Source organism: Carettochelys insculpta, chromosome 1 (assembly GCF_033958435.1).
Source record: "Carettochelys insculpta isolate YL-2023 chromosome 1, ASM3395843v1, whole genome shotgun sequence".
In the NCBI taxonomy this organism is placed as follows: domain Eukaryota; kingdom Metazoa; phylum Chordata; order Testudines; family Carettochelyidae; genus Carettochelys; species Carettochelys insculpta.
The window spans coordinates 208,730,293-208,757,626 of record NC_134137.1 but is presented as its reverse complement, the minus strand read 5'-3'; the positions used below and the strand labels follow the sequence as shown (position 1 = coordinate 208,757,626).

The 27,334-nt window shown below is 48.2% G+C and overlaps 1 protein-coding gene across 2 annotated transcripts in view; it reads left to right on the top strand.

The window, feature by feature from the left end:
* NSUN3 (NOP2/Sun RNA methyltransferase 3) overlaps positions 1–27,334 on the top strand; it is a 106,201-nt gene that overhangs the window by 65,732 nt on the left and 13,135 nt on the right. The window contains exon 8 of one of the 2 annotated variants that reach the window (XM_074998466.1): positions 16,299–16,636. The exons of the other annotated variant lie outside the window; for it this stretch is intronic. The gene's annotated coding sequence lies outside the window, so the exon portion shown is untranslated. Of the gene's footprint in view, positions 1–16,298; positions 16,637–27,334 lie in introns of those variants that run through there. 2 annotated transcript variants of the gene reach the window in all.

Below are 27,334 nucleotides of genomic sequence, written 5' to 3'. Positions count from 1 at the left end.
TAATTGGAAACATCCAAAAATCATTAAAATTCCAAATAAGATAGTCAGAATTCCTTGAAACAACCAGTTTCCTAGGCTAGAGAAATTAAATAAACCACTTAGCCATTTCCACAAGGAACTTGGCTCTTCGTGTGGAAGGTATGCTATTTGCTCCAAGTGGCTAGCGCGATTTATTACATCGTTAGTATTATCAGGTATATATACACAGCATTCTGTTCCAATGAGAGCGCAGGTCCCTCCCTGTGCTGCCAGTATTATATCTAATGCCTGATGGTTTTGGAGGGCCACCTGTCGGACCGCTCCTGCTTCTTTGGCCAGAGCCTTTAAACTTTCTCCGGTTTCATTTGCCATGATTTCAACTACTGCTTGTAATCTTAAAAGCCTTTTTGCATGGTGTATTTCTCCCCCAAATGGGACAAAGGAAATACTAACAGCCTCTTCCCAAGTCAAAGGGCTTATGTTATCCACATACCATTTGGCATCTGACAAATCCCTTCTTTTTCGCCCAAAATTACAGAGGCGATTTTGTGGGAGGGATTGAAGCACACGGAATTGCGGGAAAAGCTGAGCAGGATAACAAATACCTGACCAGTTAGCTGGTAACATGGTATAAGCATTTCTCCCACAGACCCAATGATGTCCTGTTAAAGCTGGGAAGGGTTGGCTGCACCCTTTTGACATATAGGTATCTACAAAAGAGGAATAATATCCCCCAAAGGGCACAGGATGACCTTCCTTGGGGAAAGAAGTAACATTTATATGACATTGGAAGATTGTGTTGTTTTTTTCAGGGAGGCTATAGGGGGAGCAAGAGATTGATTTTCCGGTCTGATCCCAGGTCGAGAAAAAATTCATATCCCCGTACCCGGTTTGCCATTCTCCAATCTTATTTGAATAGTCCCATACACCATGGGACACAATATATTGGAGACAGCTGCTCCTCCCTAAATTCAGCCCTGTCCCATTACACACCCAGCACCAGTGGCCCTTTCCCTCCACCACACTTATAAATTTAGGAACATTTGTCCTCATCAATCCCCAAGTGTCATTTCTTTTCCACATCTTTTCAAGTGGATAAGGTCCTCCAGTGAGCTCTGAGGAATTCAGAGGAATTGCCACGACAGGGACGCTAGCTCGTGAGTGAGCTGGGATGTGGCTGCGGACCCAGCAATTAGAGATATTGAGAGACTGGGCTATCCACACTTGTTGCTGAATAAAAGAGTTGTCATTGTCACTTCGGACTCCCCAGACCTTAAGAAACCAGTAGCTGAGAATTAGGCTCCACCAGGGACACATATTGAAGGCAGGACCCTTTCTGGTTCTGACAGCCCCTCTCGAGGGAACCGCAGTCACGGTTTTATGTGCACCAGGCAGCAGCCGCTAGGCTCACTACTGCTTCTTTTCGGGTCCTGCTGTCTGCTTACCGTCTGCTTCTGGCAACCCTTACGGGGGCGTAGGTTGTAAGGTATTGCAGGCTGTTCCTCTGCGTCTTTTTCTGGAGCCAAAATTGGCTCTGCGTGGTTCTGCGGTGGTGCTTGGTCCACTGGGGATGGTGCTTTCTTACACTGTGAAGCGTGTATCCATGCTGCAATGCCGGAGAGCTTTACAGCTGTCTGGGTAATGAGTAATACCTGGTATGGACCCTTCCACCGGGGTTCCAAGGTGTGCTTTTGAAGGTGGTGTCGCACGTAGACCCAATCACCTGGCTCAAGGGTGTGACAGGCATCAGAGGTGGGTTTCGTTGCCCAGGCTGCTTGTACCTGTGAATGGATGTGACTCACAGCTTGCATTAATCCCTTGCAATACTGAAGGAGTGTGCTGTGAGTCAGGTTTAGGTCTGGGACTGGGGTAATGGTAGCCATTGTTCGCATAGGGCGTCCCATAATGATTTCAAATGGACTTAATTTGTGCCTTTGAGATGGGGATGATCGAATTTCCATAAGGGCCAGTGGTAAGGCTGCTGGCCAGTTTAACCCTGTAGAGTCACAAATTTTTGCAAGCTTATTTTTTAGCACACCGTTTCGCCTTTCAACTGCACCTGCACTCTGTGGATGGTAGGGACAGTGCAATAGGTGAGTGACATGTAATACCCGGTCCAGATGCTGAACCATTTTTCCAGTAAAATATGTTCCCCGGTCACTAGACAGAGCAGCAGGAATTCCCTTGGTAGGGATAATATGGTTTAACAAGCATTTGGCAACAGACAATGAATCAGCTTTGCGGCAGGGAAAAGCTTCAATCCAACCCGAAAACAGACATACCATAACTAAAATTAATTCATATTTCTGACACTTAGGCATTTGAAGAAAGTCAAGTTGCCAGTGTAAGAAAGGTGCTTGAGGCAGACCTCGAAACCCTTGTGTTACTCTTACAGACTTGCCTACATTGTAGCTTTGGCAAGTAGTACAGGCAGCGCAGTGGCGGGTTGCAAAAGAGCTGAAATGGGGAGCCCACCATCCTGCCTTAGTCATAGCAGAGACCATCCCCTCCTTTCCGACATGAGAAACACCGTGTAGCAGGGTGGCCAGAGATGGGTAGAGTGAAAGAGGGGCTACGAGGGCACCAGTAGGCGAGCGCAAAAGGGAATCGGGATGTAGAGAGCAACCCTGGGCACTCCAGGAATCTTTCTCTGCTTCTGGGGCAGAGTCCTGGAGCTGGGCGAGATCAGAAAGGGACAGTGGTGATACGGAGACAGAGAGGGAACCAAGAAACGCGTCTAGCGAAGGTTCCATAGTGGCAGCATGTTTTGCAGCAACATCAGCAAGTGCATTTCCTTTAGCCACCTCAGTGTCTGCAGCTGAGTGGCCAGTACACTTAACAATGGCTAAAGCAGATGGGAGTAAAACTGCATACAGGAGAGCGCAATGTAGGGGCCATTCTTGATAGGGGTACCAGTAGAGGTAAGGAAACCTCGAGCCTGCCAGAGGGTGCCAAAGTCGTGTACAACCCCAAAACCATATCGAGAGTCAGTGTAAATGGTGGCAGAGTGCCCCTCAGCCAGGAAGCAAGCACGGGTTAGGGCAACCAGTTCAGCTACCTGGGCTGAGGTTACAGAAGGTGAAGGCGCAGCTTCTGTAGTTTCAGAGAGGGATACCACAGCATATCCTGCAAGGAGGCGACCTTGGTCATTCCTAAAACAGGAGCCATCAGTGAACAACACAAGGTCGGAGTTAAGGAGAGCTACATCTGAAAGGTCGGGGCGCGGGACAGTGACAGTAGAGACAGTTGCAAGGCACTCGTGGAGTTCATCATTAGGCAAAGGGAGGAGGGTAGCAGGGTTTAACCGAGAGCAGCGCTTTATAGTGATATGTGAGACTGAAAGCGGTAAAAGTTTGTACCTAGTGAGGCGGGCAGAGGAGAGGTGAGCAGTGTTGCGTTGCAGAAGGAGAGTTTCTACAGAATGGGGAACCATGAGAGTGAGAGGAGAACGGAGGACAAGGGACTCAGACATCTCGACCAGGCGCGCTGCAGCAGCTACAGCGTGTAGGCAAGGGGGTAAACCCTGGGCAACAGGATCCAAGGTCGCAGAGAAATAAGCTACTGGGCGATTTCTGTCACCATGCTCTTGGGTAAGAACCCCGAGTGCACAAGCAGATTGTTCATGACAGAAAAGGATGAAAGGCTTGCAATAGTCAGGTAATCCTAAGGCAGGGGCAGAAGCTAAACTCTGTTTAAGAGAAACAAAAGCAGCATCTGCTTCTGGGGGCCACGGCATGGGATCAGGCACAGAGGATCGAGTGAGTTCCTGGAGCGGTTTAGCAAGAGAAGCGTACTGGGGAATCCATTGCCTGCAAAAACCTGTCATGCCTAAGAATTTTCTGACCTGGCGTGGAGAGCGAGGTTGGGGAAAACTAAGGATGGCTTGAACACGGGTTGGAGAAAGTGTACGGGAGCCCTGGGAGAGAAGAAAGCCAAGGTATGTGACAGAGGTTTGACAGAGCTGCAATTTAGAGCGGGAAGCCTTATGACCCTTGTTTGCTAAGGCAGTAAGGAGTATCAATGAATCAGTTTCTGAGGCAGACAATGAAGGGGAACAGAGGAGTAAGTCATCTACATATTGGATCAGTGTAGATCCCGATGGGAAAACCAGGTCAGCGAGATCCCTGGCTAGGGCTTGAGAGAAGTAAGATGGGCTCTCTGTATACCCCTGGGGAAGCGTAGTCCATGTGTATTGCTGACCCTTATAAGAAAAGGCAAAAAGATACTGGGACTCAGTGTGAACCGGGACAGAGAAGAAAGCAGAACACAAATCCACAACAGTAAAATGGGTTGCATCTGGCGGAATAGAAGCCAATATTGTGGCGGGGTTAGGGACTACTGGAAAAGCAGGTATGACAATACGGTTAATGGCTCGAAGATCCTGAACAAACTGCCACGATTTACCATCAGCCTTTCGAACTGGGAGGATAGGGGTGTTACAGGGGCTGGAACAGGGAACAGTAATTCCTTGTTCTTTCAATGCGGTTATAACTGGAGCAATACCAGCCTCTGCCTCAGGATTTAAAGGGTACTGAGACAGGCAAGGCAGAGGTTTGGAACTGTCTACAGTAATTCGAACTGGGTCAGTATTGAATCAGCCCACTTCAGATGGGTGTGGTGGCCATAGAGAGGATGGAACCTGAGAAATTAGGTGTTCAAGGGACGGAACTAAGGGGCAGCAAGGAACCGGCGTGGAAAGGGAAGTTTCAGACAGCAGGGAGGCTGCAGAATCACACAGGGAAGACTGAGGGATTTGTAGATAGACACCATCTGGGGAACAGTAAATAATACAGCCAAGTTTACATAGCAAATCCCAACCCAGAAGGTTTACAGGAGTGGAATCAGAGAGGAGGAATGCATAGTCCTCAGAGAGGGGGCCGACCTGAACCGATAAAGGTTTTCAGAGGGGAAGGGAGGTAGTGATTCCTGTAATGCCAACAGCAGACACAGTTTTTCCAGATCGGGGAACCGCAGGTAGGTCAGTGGCGCGGACTGTAGAAAGAGAAGCTCCAGTATCAACAAGAAAAGGGAGAGAGAGATCATTAATAGTCAGGCCACATTCCCCAGTAGGGGATAGAGGTAATAAGGGAGCTAAAACTTCCTGAGGTTCCCCAGCATCCCGTCATTGTTGTGGTGCAAAGTAGGGTTGGGGATTAGCTGGCGGGGCCGGCGGAGAGTTTAGCTGATTTCCTGCATGGTTACTAGGTCGGCTTGGACACTCTTTCTTCCAGTGTCCATGCTGCTTACAGTAATTACAAACCCCTGAAAATCCAGCACCACGCCCCGACCCCCCACCCCGTAACCACGTCCCCATCCCTGGTGCTGTCTGCTTTGCCCTGAGTAGTGTTGCATTTGCAGAGCCATTAACTTTTGGGAGGACTGTTCCTCCTTTCCCTTTAAAGTGCGGTAGCAATGCTCTGCTACTGCCTGCAATTTGTCCATGGTCTCAGTCTCCCACCCGACACTTATTCGCCTTAACATGCTGCCTGTAACAGGGAGAAGACCATCAACAAATGCATGTGCCAAGGCCCCCTGTCCATTTACATCGGGCTCTTGTATTCCTGAATGTTGTAGGAAAATATCCGTTAGCCGGGACCGATAGTCTCCTGGGCTCTCTCCTTGCCCTTGTTTACAACAACGTATGGCTGTCCAGTTTGGTTTAGGAGACCACACTTTAGGAATGGCTTCATGCAGGCGGTTCCAAAGGGCCCTACACCTGTCTCTATATGCAGAATCTGGGCCAGTACTTTTCATGGTTGAATGGTGAGCCTCAGCTGGCCAGTCTGCGGCAGTCAACCGTTTTTCATACTGACTGGTAGAGGCTAACAGTTTCCACAGTTGGAGGAGGTCTGTCTCGGAGGGTTCATAGGTTTCACAGATTAACAGAAACTCCTCAGCAAATTTGATAGGATTTTCCTGTGGCTTGGGAAGACCTCTAACTATAGACAAAAGTTCCGTACGGGTCCAGGGCTTATAATTCCATATCGGCTCACTTCCTTCCACCTTAAGGACTCGTAAGGGTGCCACAACATTTTTATCAGAATCCTTTTTCAACCTCCCATCAGTTTCTCTTTTCCAGGTAGCGAGATCAAGAGAATTTTTGCAGTCTGCTTTGGGTTGTCTTGTCATAATATTTTGCAGGGCTGCAAGGCCAATGAGGGTATTTTCCTCATTCTCATCATTGCTCTCATCATCTGTAGTTACTGAAGGCTTTTCTTTCCCTTTTTTCTTACTCGAGCAGGAGTATGGTGGGAGTCGGGTTTGATCCGGATCATTACACAGGACTGGGTAAAGGGGAGCGCTCGGACTGGTGGTGGGAGACACTGCATTTAATTGGGCTTTTAATTTATCATTAGAATTTCTAAGAGAGGTGAGTTTTGATTCAGTCCACCTATGATTTGCCTCTTCCCACCACTGCATGAAGCAGTCTACCTCTCCTTTTGCCAATTTAGTTTTTTGGGAGGACGAGTTTGTCTTTTAAGGCGTTCACTCGGTCCTTGTCCCAAGACCCTAACAGTGGCCACTGCAATTTGGGGTTCTCCAGGGTCAGTTTAGACCATTTCTCAAGAAACCTACAAGAGTCTGGACCCTTCCTAAAATACATAAAATAAGCCAGAGTTCCCTTAGGGAACTGTTCTACCTTAGACTTCTGATTACCCATCCAGGAGGACTTCGCACAGCACTCACACAAGAAGGAAATTCGTGCTTGTCAGAGCAGTACCCGGTGCAACACACAGAAAGGAGCCCACAGGCTACTGCCTCAATTGCCCTTGCTTTCACACCAGGGGTTATACCCAAGGTGTGGTGTGGCTGCAATTGTGCAGATTTCACTTATTCAGACCGCGGGGATGGGAACCCCTTGGTCGACCAGTCCCCGGACGGAGATGGCACCCAGACTCAAACACACCACAGGGAGGACGGATAGACACAGAGACAGGACAGTCCTCAGACCGGTCAAAACCCAGAAAGAATAATTACCTGATCAGGATCAGATTCCAGAAGTTAGATCCCGGGACCCCTACCAGAACAGAGTGGGAACCAACAGGTGTGATGGCGTAGACTGCACTGCGGTTGTGCACCTTTCCGTCTCGTGGAGGACCGCTCGGACTAAATGTCCAGGCGCTGGCTGCCACGGTCGTCCTGCAAGGCAGTCAGGTATCACACAGTCTCAGTGAAGACGCTTGCCATCTCAGTGGGATCTCCAAATTGTCAAAGTTAGACTCAAGACTCACAATTTGTCAGACCACTCTGTTTATTAGCAAAGCTACTCTGCTAATACATTTAGAAAAGTGAACTCCCTCCCAGGACTCAGGTCTCTTAATTTATACAGATCAAGAAGGCAAGTTAATAGACAAAGGAAAAAAGAAAAAAAAACAGACACCCACCCACCCCATATAGTCCCTGAGACCAGTCACGTACCTTCATTTCCATATCACCCTCAGCAGTCCACTGCCAATGACTCCTTAGTTACCTTAATTAATCGCCATTTAGCACCTAATGCTCTGGTTCCTGCTTTTCCAGGCACACCTGGCTCTGTTTAAATCAGCATAACCTCCCCTTCTTGAGCTTAGAAGCAACATTGTATCAGTGTGATTTAATTTCTTTTTACAATGTAACTCTTTTATGTACAATGTCACATCTTATACTTCCACACTACAAAATATCATTAGAGACTCTCTAAACCTGGCTCACAAAAAATTGCAGATGGTTCAGCAAGAGCAGAAGGCCTGGTACCCTTCAGGAGAGGAGAACAGGTCATGGTCTTGAAGCATCCTGGGTTGAGCTGTTCACAGTCCATGAATGCCATGGTGTGGTTAACTACCTCATCACTTTCTCTGACCTTGATCTTAAGCCTAAGGTATTTCCCATTAACTTTCTGAAGGCCTTTTATTCCTGAGGAGTCAAGGTCTTTCAGTTTTACCACCCAGGAGAAGGAAGTTGCTGAATGGCCAGAAGGAGCCTACTGTGATGGAGAGGACAAGGGTGGAGCAGAAGAGGTAACCCTTCCCATGAACCTTAACTATGAACAGAAACAGCAGATTGTGGAGCTCTGCACCCGGTACACCCTGATGTTCCCAGCCACCCTGGGACTAACAGAAAGGGCCATTCACTACATTAACACAGGTGACACTCACCCAGTCAGAGCCCAACCCTACCAAATGGCACCTGCAACCAAAGCAGCTATAGAGAAAGAGATCGAGGACATGGTAGAGATGGGTGTAATTCATCCCCTCTGACAGTGAGTCCCAGTAGTCCTAGTTCCCAAACGGGATGGAAAAATCTGCTTTTGTGTGGACTGCCTTAAGCTAAATGCTGTAACTCACCCAAATAACTATCTAATGCCCTGTATGGATGACCTGTTGGAGAAACTGGGACACATCCAGTTCATCTCCACCTTAGACTTAATGAAGGGATACTGGCAATTACCTCTGGATAAATCAGCCAAGCAGAAGTCAGCCTTCAGTCATGCAGGGCTGTATGAACTCAGTAGTCTCCCTTTTGGCTATGCAGTGCACTGGCAACCTTCCAGTGACATGTCGATAATATGCTAGCAGGATCTGGTGAATTTGCTGTAGCCTATCTGACTGTATTCTCTGACTCGTGCAGAACGCCTAGCGCACCTCCAAGCCGTCTTCCAGCACATAAAGGTGGCAGGGCTGACTGTTAAGGCTAAAAACATCAAACTGGCCACAACAGGCTGACTTACCTTGGACACCGGGTAGGTCAAGGAACTATCAATCCTCTACGGTCAAAAATAAAGGTTATCCACAATTGGCCAATCCCAAAATCAAAGAAACAGGTCATTTCCTTCCTAGGCTTGGCAGGATAGTACCGGTGGTTTGTAGCCCACTACAGCCAAATCACTGCTCCACTAAGTGACTTGACCAGAAAGAAATAACCAAATGTGGTGAAGTGGACTGACCAGTATCGGCAAGATATTTTATGTTTTTGTGGGCCCCTACTTTCCGCACCCGGAGTGCCAGAGTGGGGTCAAAGCCCTGACAGGAGCAAAAGGAAGAAGTTACATTGTTGCTATTGTTGTCCCCGTTACATTGCACACAGAAGGGTTCTTGTCAGGCCAGCAAGAGAAGCAAGACAATCCAATAACAATAAGGCTATTGAGCAGGAGTGGAGCTACACCAGAGCTGTCAGCCTGAGAGCACAGGACACTCCAAAACACCAGGGTCTCCATTCTGGGAGCAATGCGGTGATTCCATGTGGTTCTTGTGCTCGGTTCTGGGCCTGTGTGATTCAACATCTTTATTAATGACCTGGATGAAGGACTGGATTGCACCCTCAGCAAGTTTGCAGATGACACAAAACTAGGGGGAGAGGTAGATACATTGGAGGGTAGAGAGAGAATCCAGAGTGACCTGGATAAATTGGAGGACTGGGCCAAAAGAAATCTGATACGGTTCAACAAGAAGTGTGGAGTCCTACACCTGGGGTGGAAGAATCCCAAGCATTGTTATAGGCTGGGGACCGACTGGCTCAGCAGCAGTACGATGGAAAGAGACCTAGGGGTTATGGTGGAAGAAGGGCTGGATATGAGTAAACAGTGTGCCCTTGTAGCCAACAAGGCTAACGGCATACTAGGGTGCATTAGGGGGAGCATTTCCAGCAGATCTAGAAAAGTAGTTATTCCCCTCTATTCAGCAGTGGTGAGGTCACAGCTGGAATATGGTGTCCAGTTTTGGGTCCCCCAATATGAAAAGGATGTGGATTTGCTGGAGCAGGTTCAGTGGAAGGCAACAAAAATGATTAAGGGTCTGAAGCACAAGACCTGTGAGGATAGGCTGAGGGATTTGGGCTTGTTTAGTTTACAGAAGAGAAGACTTAGGGGTGATTTAATAGCAGCCTTCAACTTCCTGAAGGGGAGTGCTAAAGACTAGGGTGAGAAACTGTTCTCAGTGGTGTCAGATGGCAGAACAAGAAGTAATGGTCTGAAGTTGAAGAGGGAGAGGTGTAGGTTAGATATTAGGAAAAACTACTTCACCGGCAGGGTGGTGAAGCATTGGAATGCGTTGCCTAGAGAGGTGGTGGATTCTCCATCCTTCGAGTTTTTTAAGTCCCAGCTTGACAAGGTCCTGGCTGGGATGACTTAATGGGGGTTGATTCTGCTTGAAGCAGGGGGCTGGACTCGATGACCTCCTGAGGTCTCTTTCAGCCCTGTGATTCTGTGATTCATGTGGTAGTGAACCTTAACTGAATCCTGCAAAGCTGTGGATATCCATTTTATGTCCACAGACCATTTTTGTGGCTCAGATGCAGCTACAAACTTTGTATTGGTGCAGGAATCTCAACCGTAGCCCTCCACGTGGGGAGATGCATAAAAGGTACCTCCAGGAGACTGTGCTCTAGGCCAGTCTGGTGTGTGGGCTTCCACAATCCCGCTCATCCCCTGTGTAGGCAAACCAGAATATGAGCTTGGCTTGCCCACTGGCGTTAAGTTGTTAGCAGTATCTTCTAGAACCAAGGAGATTAGGAAGGAATTCAGTGGAAGCACACAAATTGTTAATGTATGCAGATGATATTCTACACCTCTGAAAAGACCTTACAGCATCTGTCCTGAGAACATTAAATACAATATCTGAAGCTGGAGTCCTCTTAGGCTGCAAAGTCATCTGGATGATGAAATCACAGTATCCTTGTCAAAATGCTTCCCTTCAGTTTTTTTTGCCTGGTGGGAATTGAAATGGAAAACCAAGAATATAACTTACTCAGGAATCAAATTAAACATGGATAAGCAGTGTAGTTGATGATAACTCAGGAGATGTACAACAGAAGAGCTCTTGAAAGTTAGGCTTCTCTAAATCACAGCATATGGGCAAGGCCCTGTGTACTGTTTGTCGCATTAGATCTAAGTTGTGTAGCAAGGCTGCCTCCTGATTTATATGGCATCTGCACTGAGTCATGTACTGATTATGAAATACTTCACGAATTTCCCAGAAGCCTGTTTTTAAGTAAGGCAAAAACACCACAAAATAACAACCTGTAGTTGATGCACATTGTTTATTTGCATTGTTGATGGGTTAGGTTCTGCAGCTGGCATCACATTTCAGAGTACTGCTCCCTGGGGAGCCTAGGAGGTGCAAGGGAGACGTTTTTGGACTGCAGGCTAGTTGGAAGTTTGAGGCTGACTCTGCCAGCGGGGGGCAGGGCTGGGAGACACTGTCTTGAGGAGAATAGTGTGAAGACTAGAAGAAGAGGTAGCTGCCAAAGGGTGTTTCACTTCTGGAAGGATGTGCACAGCAATTGCATTCCTCTGCTCCTCCTCCAGACAGTGCTTGAGCTCTTTCTTCTGACTTCCTCTGAGGGCTTGTCTACATTTACAGGCTATGATTATAGTACAGTGCTCTGTCAACAGCGTTCTGTTTCCTGACAAAACTTCTGTTGACAGGGTGCAGCCACACACAAAAGGCAACTGGAAAAGTGCTCCACTCTGTCAACAAAGCAGCTGGACTGCCGAGCTGCTGTCTCGACAAAACAGGCACCTGGAAGCACAGGAGACAGGGCTGCCTATTGTTGTGAATGCCCTGTCTGTTGAGAGAAGCCCCACCCATAGTGGCCACACAGCTCTTTTGTCCACATAATCTGTCAGCAGCAGTGTTATGCCTCCAAGCTTTGAGGCAGAACAGTGTCAACAAAAGTGCTGTCTTTTGTCCAGATACCACCAACAGAAATGCATTTTGTGTTTGCATGCTCCATGAGTGTTGCTGAGAAAACTGGAGTTTTGTAGGCAAAACTTGCTAGTGTAGCCATCGCCACTGGGTTTCACTGTTGGGAGAGAACTCGTGTGACTGAATCAATACAGAGTTTAGGAAAATGCTACTGATGCCAATGGGTGGTGGAACTCCACCTCCCCAAGACACTTTGGCTGCATCTACACCATGAGATAAATTCGAATTAATTAATATCGATTTTGTAATTCTGGAATTTATAAGTTCAAATTTGACCATCCTCACTTTCCAAATGCCCCCTCAAAGTCGCCTCCTTGCTGCCACACTCAAATTGGTTAACATTGACTGTTGCAGTTGTGCATTGTGGGAAGCTATCCCACAGTTCCCTCATTCTGGGCATGCTCGCTGGTCTTTAACATCATCTTCCCATATTACATTTTCCTCATTCCCCTCTTGATCCCTGAAAATATGCCAATTCCTGGAAATAATACAGAGACCCTCAAAGTTAGAAGAAAGAGGATAGAAAGTCTCAAACAAAAGATTTTTGACTTTTATTGAAACTAATACAGGGACCTCAAAAAGCATGAAGAAAGAGAAGATAAGGGAAGTTTTTCCGAAAAGAGAGTTGCTGATGGGCAGAGTCTTTGGCTTTCCGGTGCACTATAAGGCTTCCTTGCAATGACTGTGTTCTTAACTGGCCATCCACCGAGTGTCCCACCTCCCATCATTGCATTCAATCCCTGAAAATAATACAGGGGTCCAGACTGAATTCTAAAGCTAGAAGAAAGACGTTAGAAAAGTTTAGGAAAAAAGAATTTTTGGTTCCCACCCCCACATTATGTTGCCAATATGGGTGCAATGACTGTTCTCAACTGGCCATCCACTGTGTCCCCCCTCCCATCATTGCAAGTGATCCTTGAAAATAATACAGGAGCCCAGACTGTATTTTAAAGTTAGAAGAAAGAGGATAGAAAAGTGTAGGAAAAAAGAATTTTTGGTTTCCCACCTCATTACATTCTGTTAGGGAGAGTCTTTGGCTTTCTGGTGCACTATAAGGCTTCAGCACAATGACTGTGTTCTCAACTGGCCATCCACAGTGTGTGCCTCCTTCCATTATTGCATCTGATTCCTGAAAATGATAGAGGGGCCCGGACTGTATTGTTAGGTTAGAAGAAGGAGGATAGAAAAGTCTAGGAAAAAATATTTTTTGACTTTCTGCTACACTACAGGCGTGGGGTGGGGGAGTTCAGTGGGGAGGGGTTAGCCGATGTGGCAGAATGTTGAAGTAGTTGAAAAGGAGATGAGACCTTCAAATTAGGCCCAGTGGCAAAGTGTTTACGTAAGAGAGAAAATAATGTAGAGAATGAGAGCAATTTAAATGATGCATGTTCTGTAAAAGATCTCCTCAGACAAACCTTTGCTAAGGTAGTTTTGGAACAACACAGAAAGAATGTCACTGTAGGTAGAAGGAGGGGATGGTGGTGGAAGCCCCAGATCTCATCGATTGGGTGGGCCAGCTCATGTTTCCGGAGGTGGGGGCAGGTTCTGAGGGCCCACATGACATGGTCTCTTCATGGGGAATTAGCCCACCCGGCTCATGAAACCTCCCTCTGGTGGCATTAAGCCCTAGTTTGGGTGGGGGGGGGTTCAGTGGGGGCCCAGTTGAAGTGGTCCTCTTCGAGTTGGGGAGACTTCCCCCCCGGCGACAGCAAGCCACACTAGGGGCACAGGGAGGCTCAGAGGGGGACCAGTTGAGTTGATCTTCTCCGAGTATCTTAGCAGCTGGGGGATTAGCAGCATTGTGGTTTACATACAGGACACCTCTGGAGGCTAATAAATTTGATTTTCAGACATGGCACTTCCACACTTTCCTTTAATCGAACTTCTAAATTCGAGCTTGATGCTATACCTGTCAGGTAACTGCGATATTGTAATCTCAATATTCATGCTCCCTGAATCGAGCTAGCGGTATTTGCAGTGAAGACAGTCGTGGTAATATTGACCTAACTGCCTTTACTTCAAATTTATTTCGTAGTGTAGACTTAGCCTTTCGCTATGTCATTGGGAGAAACCTCCCATTCTTATTGCACTGTCTATTCTGGGGCTTAGGTCAGCATAAGTAGGTTGCTTAGTGGTGTGGATTTTCCACACACCCCTGAGCAACATGGTTAAATCAACATGAGTTCCTATTGCAGAACAAGCCTGAGAGAAGGTCAGTCCCCATTTTGCTGATTTGCAAAGAATCTCCCTTGTTGCTTTCTCCTTTGTATTTAAGGACAGCAATACAGAAGAAGATGCAGCAAATGTGCTGAATTGTCTTTGTGGATATAATGTACAGATGAGGGAAAGAAATGCTAACAGGTAGATGTGGCAGCTGAGAGGCTAAATAATGGTAGGAAAACAGCCATTGTAGTGGACTTATTCAGCACCTGCTCAGCTTTATGTGGCCTTTTGGCAAATCAATAAACAATGGGCTCATTTGTGCATTCATGTACAATCACAGTATACACTGGGCCCTACATATGGGAAAGAGAAGGTGGAAGGGAGGTGATATCTGCACTGCAGTATAATTATGGAGTGTAAATGTTAGTGTATCATCCTGCCATTATATTTATTTGCAGATTAAAAAAATTCCCTGTTTTATATGGAGTAATAAAAAAGCATGGTGGAAGTTAGTAAAAATTTTTGCAAACCTGAGTAAAAGCACTTTCAGTGTTTGCCAAATTTGAAACTTTATCTAATGCTTACCTAACTCAATTAAACTTGCTCTGGCTTGTCAAAAGGCATTGTCGTCTGTGGAACACAGTGGAAAAACATTGCATTCACAAATGAGTATGGGCCGTTGTGCTGTGCTAGGGAACTAAAGATCTCTCAGGTCTATGATATGTCATTATTGGTAAGACGTGGAATAGGAAAGGGGCATGGTCAGACATATATCTCAGGAGCTGGGGGCAGTAGTTGTTTCTTTCTTCATTTAGGACCTTGTCACCTCCTCCATTTACACCAATACAGCATCCATTCTTCCCCTCCTTACAGAAGCCCATCACGCTCACCTCTCTGTTAAATCTTACCAGCCCTTTTGGGTACTCCCTGTCGTGAATGAATGCCCATAAAGGGTTAAACCCAGACACAGTGGGTTCTCTGTTGGCAAGCAGCCAGCTGAGCCAATGAGAAGAGAGAAGGGATTTTTGAATCAAAAGAGTTTCCTGCTGAGGGTGTTTTTTGTGTGGCCAGAGGGGAGAGACAGAGATGAATTAAGACTGATACCAGGCATGGAGGATTTCAGTTATATCCATGCCTCAAGAGCAGTCTTGGAATACAGATATGTAAGTAGAAATGAAATATTTAATCAGATGTGAACAGTTATTTTTTAATGTTATTCTTGGGTTTGGAGTGGGATGTCTTAGAATGGCTGATGTACATTATAACTTTTGAACTGAATCCCAGAGAAATAATTCTCTGTGTTTCAACCTACCTTTTTTATGAATTGCTCTGTAACACCGAGCAACCAAGTATTCTTTGTCATGTCTCTTTTGTTTTGTTAATAAATCACCTTTGTTTAAGACAGAGATTTAATTCCTGTGTCCTAGAGATGGGTCTGTGTATATAGAGGCCTAAGACTGAAAGGTCAGCTATCAGATTGCAGTTTAATTTCTTCCTCTTTGTTTTCAAGCTCTTTCCTAAGGGAGGGTTAAGAGCTTGGGGTTACCCCACAGGGAGACATCCCAGGTGTGTCTTCCTGGGTTCTAAAGAGGTTCTCACTTGGCTGGTAGCAGCTATTTCTCAGGGTCAGGCAATCTGTGACCTTGGGAAGCTTTTAGAAGCCTACAGAGGCAAGGGATATTTAAGGTCTCTTACAGGCCCTCACCTTCTGCACTTGGAGTGTCGGAGTGGGGATCAACCTTGACACTTTCCCAGAACTCTCACTTCTGGAAGGACTGGAGTAAATCTGTTCAGAGCAGGGTTTGATAACAGTGGTAGAACCAGCTGCTGCCCTGCTTTATGCTAGTGATTTCACTTTTGGTGGAACTGATGAAGCAGCACACTACCAACTGTAGAATTTCTGAAAATTATCAATATAGAAGTGCCCTGGCAGTGGCTGCTTGGCATGGAGGGCGGGGCGGCAGAGGCAGAAGAGCGCCTTTGGAAGTGTTGGGTTCTGCACCTGTGTCACAGAACCAAGTGTCACAGAATTACAGGCTCATTGTACTTGTTGGCCTATTCTGGCTTTTTATAGTACAAATGTTATCTCTTGAACAATAGCCTTTGCTCGTGGAAGCTGTGTGGTTGATCAAGCCCTTCAATTTGCAGAGTATTTGCCATTGGAGAAACCAACACAGACCCAAGATAAGATTGCATGGTAGACTGCAGTGTCTGCTTCCTTGAGAGGCAGGTTCTGATTGTTTCTTAACCAGTAAATTAAAAAACACACGTAAAGGCAAAACCATGATGCAACATCTGTCAAAATGTTCTTTCCTGTGCTGGTCCTTCTGCCTGCCTGCGGAGTCCTGAGGCGATGTTGTGGGTTTTGTGGATTTTTTTTTCTAATGGCTTGTAGCGTTATGCAAACAGAGCTCACGTGGTCTTAGTTAAAATGCATTATGGAAGTAACTAATATGAAATTACTTTCTCTTTCAGTGAAAATGTCATAACTCCCCTTTGAGGATATGTAGCTGTGAAACTGCTTTCAAGAGGAAGGGAAGGTGTCAAAATATAAAGTTGAGCTTGTCATGGTTTTACTTTTTATGTATGTATCTGTATAAGTCTTTAAGTTCTGCCTCCTATGATAATTGTGTTTAAAGTACTCACTTACACATGTTGAACCTCTTTAGTCCAGCAATATACATGGTCCAGCATGATTAGTTAGCTGGATGTCCACTTATTATGGATGTGGCCAAGTTTACCATGATCTCATAAAGTTTGTTTACAGCCACCACTCTTGGCTCTCAGTGTTCTGTGCTTTTCTAATACACCTCAAAACATCTTCTCAGAGCCCGGTAAGCAATGCAAGTGTTGGTAGTGCTGCTAAACAATATTGACTTTCTGTGGTTTGGCAGATTCTCAATTCAGATCCCAAGCATGATGGACTAGAGATGTTCAGCCTGTATAATTATTTTCTCTTTCTTGTAAGTTGATATTGTAGATTCATGCAAAAGAAAGAATAATGATTCTGTGGACGTAAGTATCAGAGAGGTACTTGTGTTAGTCTGTAGCTTCAAAACCAACAAGAAGTCCTGTGGCACCTTATAGACTAGCAGATATTTTGGAGCATAAGCTGTCATGGGCAACACCCACTTCGTCAGATGCATGAGTTGGGGGGAGTGGTTTCAGAGGACGATTTAAAGAGGGGTGTCTCAGTAAAGGGGAAGACCAATCCCCGCAACAACCTCACTGCCAACTCTGCTCACATATCTGTACCAGCGATATCATCACAGGACCTAACATCAACCACACCATCAGGGGCTCTTTCACCTGCACATCTACTAATATAATACATGCCATCATGTGCCAGCAGTGCCCCACTGCAGTTTACATTGGCCAAACTGGACAGTCTCTATGTAAAAGAATAAATGGATATAAATCAGACATCAGGAATGGTAACATACAAAAAACCTGTAGGAGAGCACTTCAATCTCCCTGGACATCAGTAACAGATTTAAAAGTAGCAGTCCTCCAACAAAAAAATTTCAAAAATAAAATGGAGAGAAAAATTTCAAAGCTGCAATTCATTTGCAAATTTGACTCCATCAACCAACAATTAAAACAGAGACTGGGAGTGGTTGGCCCATTACAAAAGCAGTTTCTCTACTCGTGATGTTCACACCTCCACATTAGCATCTGACAATGGGCCACATCCCCCCAATGAACTGACTTGTTCTTCTTCGAGTGTCCCCGTGGGTGCTCCACCATAGGTGACGGCTTGGCCGGCGCCGCAGATCGGATCTTCCAAGCAGTTTCTGCCGGACCGCGCATGCGCCGGCGCGCGCCGCTCCCTGGCGCGCTCCTGGCCATGTGCGCGATCCGGTCCCCGCCAGTTCCTCTCAACCGCCGTCGGCTGCAGACGGAATCCGACTAGGCTAAAGCCACATAGCGTATTCAACGACTTTATTTGTTTTCTCTTTGAAGTTTTTCAGTTCTTTAGGATACCATAAGTAACCGGTTGTTATTTTGTAAACAAAAAAAAAAACAAACAACAAACAAGCTACGGAGGGACAGCTCAAGCCAGTCCCAGTAACAAGCGCCGGAGGCCGGGAGCTAGGGCCATCAGCCCTCCTGCGGAGGCAGGCCATCGGACGGGGAAACAGCACAAAGAAGTGCTAAGTACCCACCAACAATGTCCTCCTCAGGCTTTAAAAAATGTGAGTCCTGCCGAGAGGCGATGCCAGTGTCCGATAGGCACAGTCTCTGCATAAGGTGCCTGGGGGAGTCCCATGTGGCACAAAAATGCGCCTTCTGTGCAAAGTTAACGACCAGAGCATGGAGAGACAGGGAGATGAGAATTAAACTGCTGCTTCTTGACAGGGCCCTCCAGCCAGACGTGCCGGAGCGGCCGCAGCAGGAGGGACCCTCCGGGGCCCTTAGAAGGAAAGCTGCCTCCCTCACTCCATCAGCGCAAAAACGGAGGAAAGTTTCTCCAACCCGATCCCTGCCGGCAGCAACAGTGAGCGGGACGGGAGGAGCGAGCAGCCCCCAGCCGCAGCAACAGCTGATCGGCGGCGGCACGGAGAGCCACGTGGAAGCGGCTCAGCCTCTGATGATCAGCCAGCCGCCCCGCACCGCAGGCAGGGCGGCGGCTAAGCAAGCGCCGGTACCAGCGGCACCGCAGGCAGCGGCACCGACCCCCGGGGAACCGGCGGTGCAGAGCGCGCAGGCATGTAGCCTGCAGGCGCAGAAGGACTCCGCACGTGCGGCACCGCCCTCGAGCGTGCCTAGCACGGTGCTGACGGGGCCGGGATCCCCCGCCCATCAGGGGGCGGAGTTACCTCCTCAAGGGAGGGGGAAGGCTGCACACAAGAGGAGGCACTGCAGCCCCTCTCCAGACAGGGCTGTGGAGCTCTTTTCTCACAGCCCTCCGCTCATGTTGCAGACTCCAACCAGAAGGCAGGGGCCCCCCCTAGCCTACCCGGAGCCCCCTTCTCCTTTCCTGCAATCAGCCTCCCCATGGCTGGCACCACCCTCGCCCTTCCTGGGATTTGAATCGCTGGACTATTATGCAAAATCGCTCTCTCCAGTGTCTCGACGATCCCCCTCTCCCAGACACACAGGGTACGTGCAAAGGGAATGGTCAAGGTCACCTTCCCAGGAACAGTGCCTATACTGCCATGGTCGTCCCTACCACGTGGGGCATGGACACCATCGGCAATCTACCAGGGAGAGATCCCCACATATTACCTCGTACCCCCGAGGGCAATCACGATCGGGGACGGAGACTCAAGCATCCCAGGGGGGACTGGCCGTGGACCCACGAGATTTTCCCTCGCAAACCTCCAGCGAGAGGGCGCACCATCACCATCAAGAACCGGAAGGGTCCAAAGAAATGTACCCCAGCGGTTCCTCGTTTTCCTCCCCGGATGAGGCCACGGCCTTAGGGGACGTCCATCCCAAGGACGATCTCAAACAGTTTCAGGAGCTGTTTAAGAGGGTAGCTTTCACGCAAGGCATCCAGACAGCACAAGTGCAAGAGAAACATCATAAGCTCCTTAAAAATTTGAGCTCCCCGGCCTCCTCCAGAGTAGCAATCCCGCTTGATGAAGCGATCTTGGAGTCCGCCACTACCATATGGCAGACCCCGGCAACTATTCCGCCTGTCCAAAAGAGAGCGGATAAGAAATACTTCGTGCCGGCGAAGGGCATGGAGTTCTTGTTTAGCCACCCCCAGCCAAACTCCTTGGTGGTGGAGTCCTCGCAGCAAAGATTAAAAACATCTCAATTTAAAACAGGGGGAATGGACAAAGATGCCAAGAAGCTAGAGCTGTTCGGCAGAAAGGTCTACTCCTCCTCCACTTTAACCTTGCGAATGGCAAATTATGCAGCGCACTTGGCGAACCATAATTTCGACAACTATGCCAGATTAACTTCCCTCATGGACTCGCTTCCAGAGGACAAAAAGCCGGTCCTCAAGGCCATAGTGCAAGAGGGCTATGCGGCTGCGAGGATGGAAGTTCAGATTGCTTTGGATGTTGCGGACACGGCAGCACGTTCCACAGCAACTGCAGTGGTGATGCGACGGGAGTCCTGGCTCCAGACCTCGGGCATACCGAGAGATCTGCAGGCGAAGATAATCGACCTTCCCTTCGACTTGCAGAAGCTGTTTGCTGAATCAACTGACTCGGTCCTTCATTCCAGTAAAGATTCAAGAGCCACACTCAGGACCCTGGGGATTTACACCCCTCCATACTCAAAGAAAAGGTACTACCCACAGCAAAGGCGGTACCAATACCAGCAACAGCGCCCCCAGTATCACAGGGGTTACGAGCAAGGGCGGCATCAGCAGCACCAGCAGTACAGAACCCCCAGGCGACGCTCACAACAGGGCCGTCCGTCCTCGGGGCGGGGCCAAAGGCCACAAGTTTGACATACAAATCCAGGGCTGCGCCATCACCACTATTGCACAAGATCATCCGAAACGACTTTTTCACCATCGCCTCCGACCATTCTACGACCAGTGGCAAAGGATCACCACAGACAAATGGGTGCTGGAGATCATAGCCACGGGGTACGCCATCCCCTTCCAGTCGCTCCCGCCGCCGCGACCCCTGCCCAAGCCCCACCCCCAGGAGGCCTCCCATGTAGCCAGGCTCAGGCAGGAGGTGGCCCACCTAGAGTTCATAGGGGCGGTGGAAAAGGTGCCGGAGCAACTGCAAGGGAAAGGGTTCTACTCTCGGTATTTCCTGACGGAGAAAAAGACAGGAGGCTGGAGGCCCATCTTAGACCTTCGTGGCCTCAACAGGTATCTGCGCAAGCAACGTTTTCGGATGATCACTATTGCCTCCATCCTTACAGCACTGGACGATGGAGACTGGTTCGCAGCCCTCGATCTACAAGACGCGTACTTCCACATAACCATTCATCCGGCTCACCGACGTTTTCTCCGGTTCATGGTGGGCAACGAACACTTCCAATACAAGGTCCTACCGTTTGGCCTTTCCTCGGCCCCCAGAGTCTTCACCAAGACCTTGGCAGTGGTGTCAGCCTACCTGCACAGACAGGGGGTGTTTATTTTCCCGTATCTGGACGACTGCCTGCTCAAAGGGACCTCGAAAAGGGAGGTTCTCCGCATGATACGCGTCACAGCAAACACGTTCTCCTCACTTGGCCTGGTTATCAATCTGGCAAAATCAAAGATAGACCCCTCACAGGACATAGAGTTCATAGGGGCTCGCATAAACTCGGTCTCGGCGAGAGTATACCTACCAGAGGCTCGCTTTCGAGCCATCAGTTCCCTCGTGCAGGTCATCACCTTCAGCCCTACGGTGCCGGTCTTGACGTGCTTGCAGCTGCTGGGCCACATGGCAGCGGCTACGTTTGTGGTACAGAACGCCAGGTTGCACATGCGCAGCATGCAACATTGGCTGGCAAGTGTATACAAGCCGGCAGTACACACCGTTCACAGGGTGGTGTCGCCCCCACCTGGGGTGCGCGAATCCCTGCAATGGTGGGTAAACCCCAGGAACTTGCTAACAGGGGTACCCTTCCATCAGCCGCAAATATCGGTTTTCCTCACTACGGATGCCTCCCTCATAGGGTGGGGAGCGCACATGGGCGAAGAGGTGGCTCAAGGACTGTGGTCACCCACGGAACAGTCTCTACATATCAATGTTTTAGAGCTCAGAGCAGTGTTCAACGCCTGCAAACACTTTCGAGACCGTATACAAGGCAAAGTCGTCGGGATCAGTACAGACAATACCTCCACCATGTTTTACATAAACAGGCAAGGAGGAGCTCGATCCCGTACCTTATGCGCGGAAGCAATCCGCCTATGGAACTGGTGCATCGCCCACGATATAATCCTGAGAGCCTCCTACTTGCCGGGCACGCACAACGTGAAGGCAGACCAGTTGAGCAGACGTTTTGCGCTCACCCACGAGTGGCAGATCCGTCCCGATCTACTACGGCCGATTTTCCACGCATGGGGGTTTCCCCAAATAGATCTGTTTGCCACTCAGCACAACAAACAGTGCCCACGATTCTCCTCCAGAGCAGGGGTGGGCCGGGGGTCCCTGGGGGACGCGTTCGCGATCCCGTGGGGAGGCCCCCTGCTTTACGCGTTTCCCCCCGCAGTGCTGATCCACAAGGTTCTGCAAAAAGCCAGGAGAGACAAGGCTCGGATGATCCTGATAGTCCCAACATGGGATCGCCAACCATGGTTCCCCCTACTCCTGCGCCTGTCGGACCGCCCACCGATGCCTCTTCCGGTGGCGCCGGATCTGCTCACGCAAGCCCAGGGGTCCATAGTGCATCCGCACCCCCAAAGCCTGCGACTGCAAGTGTGGCTAATCCATGGCTCAGCTCCCTAGAGAGCACATGCACAGTGGAAGTACAGCAAGTCCTAGAAAGTAGCAGGAGGACTTCCACTAGGAAAACCTACAAACAAAAATGGACTCGCTTCATGGCTTGGTGTTCTACCAAGCAGCTGGCCCCCCTTTCGGTGCCTATACCTACAATTCTAGAGTATTTACTGGACCTCAAGAGAGCAGGACTCTCGCTATCCTCGTTAAAGGTCCACCTTGCCGCCATCTCGGCGTTCAGACATGAGGAGGGAGGGCACACGGTGTTCGCCCACCCTATGGTTACCAGGTTCCTCAAAGGGTTGGTAAACCTATACCCCCCTCGGAAACCGATTCCACCTTCGTGGAGCTTGGACCTGGTGCTTACCACACTCGTGGGACCACCGTTTGAGCCCTTGGCCACGGTTCCCCTTCGCCTCCTTACAGTAAAGACGACCTTTCTTCTTGCAATTACGTCAGCCCGTCGGGTGAGCGAGCTTGCGGCAGTCATGGCAACGCCACCCTGCACTGTCTTTTCCAAGGAGGCGGTAACCATACGGCTGCATCCAGCCTTTGTTCCCAAAGTTTCTTCCGAGTTTCACATCAATGAACCTATTGTTCTACCCTCGTTCTATCCAAAGCCTCATAACTCCAGCGAAGAGGCGCGCCTACACCTCCTGGATGTGAGGAGGGCGCTAGCCTTCTACGTAGACAGGACCAAGTCCTTCCGAAAAACGGATAGACTCCTGGTCTCCCTCGCTCCCAAATCTAAAGGAGAAGGTCTCTCATCGCAGAGAATCTCAAAGCACATTGTATCCTGCATAAAAATGTGCTACGAGCTCAGAAAGACTCCTTTGTCGGCCACTCCCAGGGCTCATTCCACCAGGGCGGTGGCAGCATCAACAGCCTTTTTCAAGGGCGTTGCATTGAAAGACATTTGCAGAGCGGCGACCTGGTCATCCTACGACACGTTCGCCAAACATTACGCCCTTCACAGGGTATTCCAAGAGGATACCTGTCTCTCTGCAGCGGTCCTCTCGGGGACCACCTGCACATAATCCGATTACCCACCACCTATCTGGGTTACTGCTGGGTAGTCACCTATGGTGGAGCACCCACGGGGACACTCGAAGAAGAAAGAGAAGTTACTCACCGTAGTAACGGTGGTTCTTCGAGATGTGTCCCCGTGGGTGCTCCACTTCCCGCCCATCCTCCCCGCTTCGGATCTCTGTTAGTGTTTTGCAGGGGCAACCGAGGCGGTTGGTCGAGGAACTGGCGGGGACCGGATCGCGCACATGGCCAGGAGCGCACCAGGGAGCGGCGCGCGCCGGCGCATGCGCGGTCCGGCAGAAACTGCTTGGAAGATCCGATCTGCGGCGCCGGCCAAGCCGTCACCTATGGTGGAGCACCCACGGGGACACATCTCGAAGAACCACCGTTACTACGGTGAGTAACTTCTCTTTTTCTCCTCTCTTGATGTTCACTACTCCACATTAATTGCCAATAATGGGCCATTTCCACTCTGACTGACTAGACCTTGTCAGCTCTGGCCCTCTCCTTTACTCAGACCCTCCCCTTTAAATCCTCCTCTGAACCCCTGCCCCCCCAACTCATGCATCTGAGGAAGCAGGTCTTTGCCCACGAAAGCTTATGCTCCAAAATATCTGTTAATCTATAAGGTGCCACAGGACTTCTTGTTTCTGTGAATGTAGGAGCTTTGTGGTTATTAACTAATCTCCACCTCCTGATCATGCAAAACTGGTCAACAGTGGTCAAATACTCACACTGGAGTTAGACTGACTCTCCATCTCTTTTATAAATTCTGAGCACATTTTTAAAATAACAGATGATTCATTCAGTTTCAATGGGAATATCATTTGTTGCCAAGATTGGATGCCTTGAATGTAGCCAAACTAATGAGACCAAGCAAAGATAAGCAAAAAGAGACTTAGTTTCACAGTAGCTCTCATAGTTATTCTAGAGATTTTGAGATTGGTCTTCCCTTGTCTCAGCTGCTATTTATATTACACTCATGCAATATTTATACACTAACATCTGTCACCAATGGGCCCTCAACAGATATAATGCAAGCTCATTCTGATCCTTTCCTATCTCAGCTAATCTACTTGGCTACTTGAGAAAGTCTTCTGAGATATGCGTCTTGGTTCCACAGAAGTGGATGGCATTCAGGTAACCTTATTCCAGTGCTTTGGTACAATACAAGCAGAATAGCAAGGCAAAGCTCCCATCTCTGGCAGATTAAACACACACAAAAAAGCAATTCTTATAGTGCAACTGTTAGATGTATATTGTGTCTGCCCTAAGTAATAATGTCTTATTTAATTGTAATAATTAAAATATTTGTCCCTAATTAAAAGGTCTCAGAGGTGTCCCAGGCACTTCCCCAAACAGGACTAAGACATGCTCCCAGTCCTGAGGCATACAGAGACTAAACATATTGCAACACAGAGATACAAAGCCAGGAGGAAGGGAATGGAGACAGAATAATGGGGAGATAGCAGTAAGTGATTGTTCAACAAAGGCTTGGTGGTCTAGAATGGGCACTGTGGGTATTTGTTGTTCAGAGTAAATAAGCAATGTTCCTATGGATTACTTCATTAATTGTTGCCCAGGAGTTTAAAGTAAGGCAAGGTGTAGCCTCTTCTTCGTCTCTGAAAAGCAGACGCAGGAAATGACGGGATAATGGATGAGGCTGTTTTGATCAAACTAGAAGGAACTAGGCACAGGATGTTAACAAAAATCATGAAATATAATAGATAATTTATTTGTATTTGTATATAAAGAGAGAATGGAAGGAAGACCAGGTAATTCTCCCTTTGTTCTGGCTCAGGGAACAGCATAATTCTCTGTAGATTGAGCTGGTACTTTGTTGCAAGTATTAGTGTACCCATAGCACCCATGGGGCACAAGTACTGTGCTTTGGTGCCAGTAAACTTGGCCAAGCACCTTCACCACCAAATCCAGCCTGTGGTCTCTCTTTCAGTATCATGGAGAGCTGCTGAATCAGCATGCTGCGCTTGCTGCTAATGCAGCCAACACCATGTTCCAAGAACATAAAGACGACTGCTTCCCCCAAAATATTGTTTTAAAAATCAAATGTAAAATGAAAGAGCTATATTCCAACAGCAGTAACCCATGGCAGGGTATGTGTTGGTGAGAATCCATTTCTTACATGGATGATACTTGAACTTTGGTATCCTTCCTTAAATCTGAAGTGTACGCAGCTGGCCTATGAATGTACACCCCGACATAACAAGAAGAAGTCCTGTGGCACCTAACTAACAGATATTTTGGAGCATAAGCTTTTGTGGGCAAAGACCTGCTTCATCAAATATGTTACTCTACAAGGTGCCATAGGACTTCTTGTTGTTCTTGAAGATACAAACTAACATGGCTACCTCTCTGATACCCCAACATAGGTTATTCATCCAGTCTCTGCAGCTAGAAGAAGAATTATTGCCTAATCTAGTGGGATGTGAGTTTTTTGTTTTGAGGCAATTTTACACCAGCCATGATTAGGTAAGAGTTTTTGTCTCTACTGAGCGAGGTAGGTGATATGCCCCATATTCCATCATCCTGGACATGCAGATCCTCACAAAATTCATCTTTGAGAAAGTTGACTCTTGTTTCTGTACTCTGATAAATAAATTGAAATTGTACTACTATGTTTTTGCCCATCAGCTTGGGAACCAGCAATGTGTAAGTACAAGATAAGACCCCAGTCTGGGACCATAACATTTTGCCCTCTGCTGCCAAATTAGATTGGAGATTTTGTTCAATGTGATAACACTGGAGGACTGTAATAGTGGCATTATTACCCTGTGTGTGATGGGGAGGTAGAAAGAGAGAGGAGGCTCTCCTGCTACCTAGTTTAGGGACGGCCAACATGTGGCCCTTAAATACAGCTCCTCCACACACATGCCTCAGTGTGTGGTGGGAGAAGTGTGTGGTGGTGGAGGCTCTGGTGAGTCATTGGCATCAAATTAGAGCAGGGGGCTGTGGGTGCCTGGCTCAGGAGGAGGGGGGAGGGCATTGATTTAGAGTGTGGTCGGGGCTTGAGGGGGCCTGGCTCCAGGGGCAGGGGAAAGCATTCAGTTAGAGTGTAGGGAGGCTTGGGGGAGGCTGGCTTGGAGGGGGAGAATTGGGTTAGAGTGAGGTACTAGGGGTACCTGGCATTGGGAAGGGGAGGGCATTGAGCTGTGCATTATATATTTATTTTATACATCTAGATATATATTATAGATAGATAGATAACATTAAATACTGCACCTTACCACTCACCGTGCTAGTATAGCCAAACCGGCTAGGGTTCTTTGTTTGTGTTTGGCCGAGTTACAGTAACTGGAAGGTGTCAGGCTGAAGCTTAAATGGTTACTATTTATTAAAAGGCAGAAATAAGAATCTTAGCGGTTACAAGGTTATTGCTCTATCTTCTTAAAGACTAGTAGGATGATACATATGGCATACCAATTAGATTACAAGTTACACGTATAAGGACAAAACACCTTAGCTTACAGAGCTCTTACTATTAAATGTGCACAAAAGTGCATTGCAGGTATAATTCTCACCCCTGCATCCTTTGACTCCAGCGTAGCCAGCGTCATTCACTCAGTCCCTCGGGAAGAAGAGTATGAGGAGGGCGCCCCCTGGGTCCTCAGGAGGCAATGACCTTACCCAACTGGCAGGTAAAGGTAGTTGGAGCTCAGTTTGAGTGGGCTGCCGGACCCTTCTTTATACCCCTTGGGACACATACGCTCTTTCTTATCTAAAGATGCCAATTGTACTGGTTCGCCTTTGTGATGCCAGTTCTTACAAGGGAGTTGAAACTTAATTTACACGTGTGAGACAGAGATAACTAAATCGTTAAGACAGAACATTCTTCTACGAGTGTCCCCGTGGGTGCTCCACATTAGGTGTCGGGCTCGCCCCGGCGCCGCAGGTCAGATCTTTCCAGCAGTTTCTGCCGGACCGCGCATGCGCCGGCACGCGCCGCTCCCTTGCGCACTCCCGGCCACGTGCGCAATCCGGTCCCTGCCAGTTCCTCTTTAACCGCCATCGGCTGCAGACGGAATCTGCTCAGGCTACGGCCAGAGTCAGTGTATTTAACGTTCTTAAAGTGTTTTAGAGTTTCTTTTTCAGTCTTTTAGATTGTTAGCTTGTTATTGT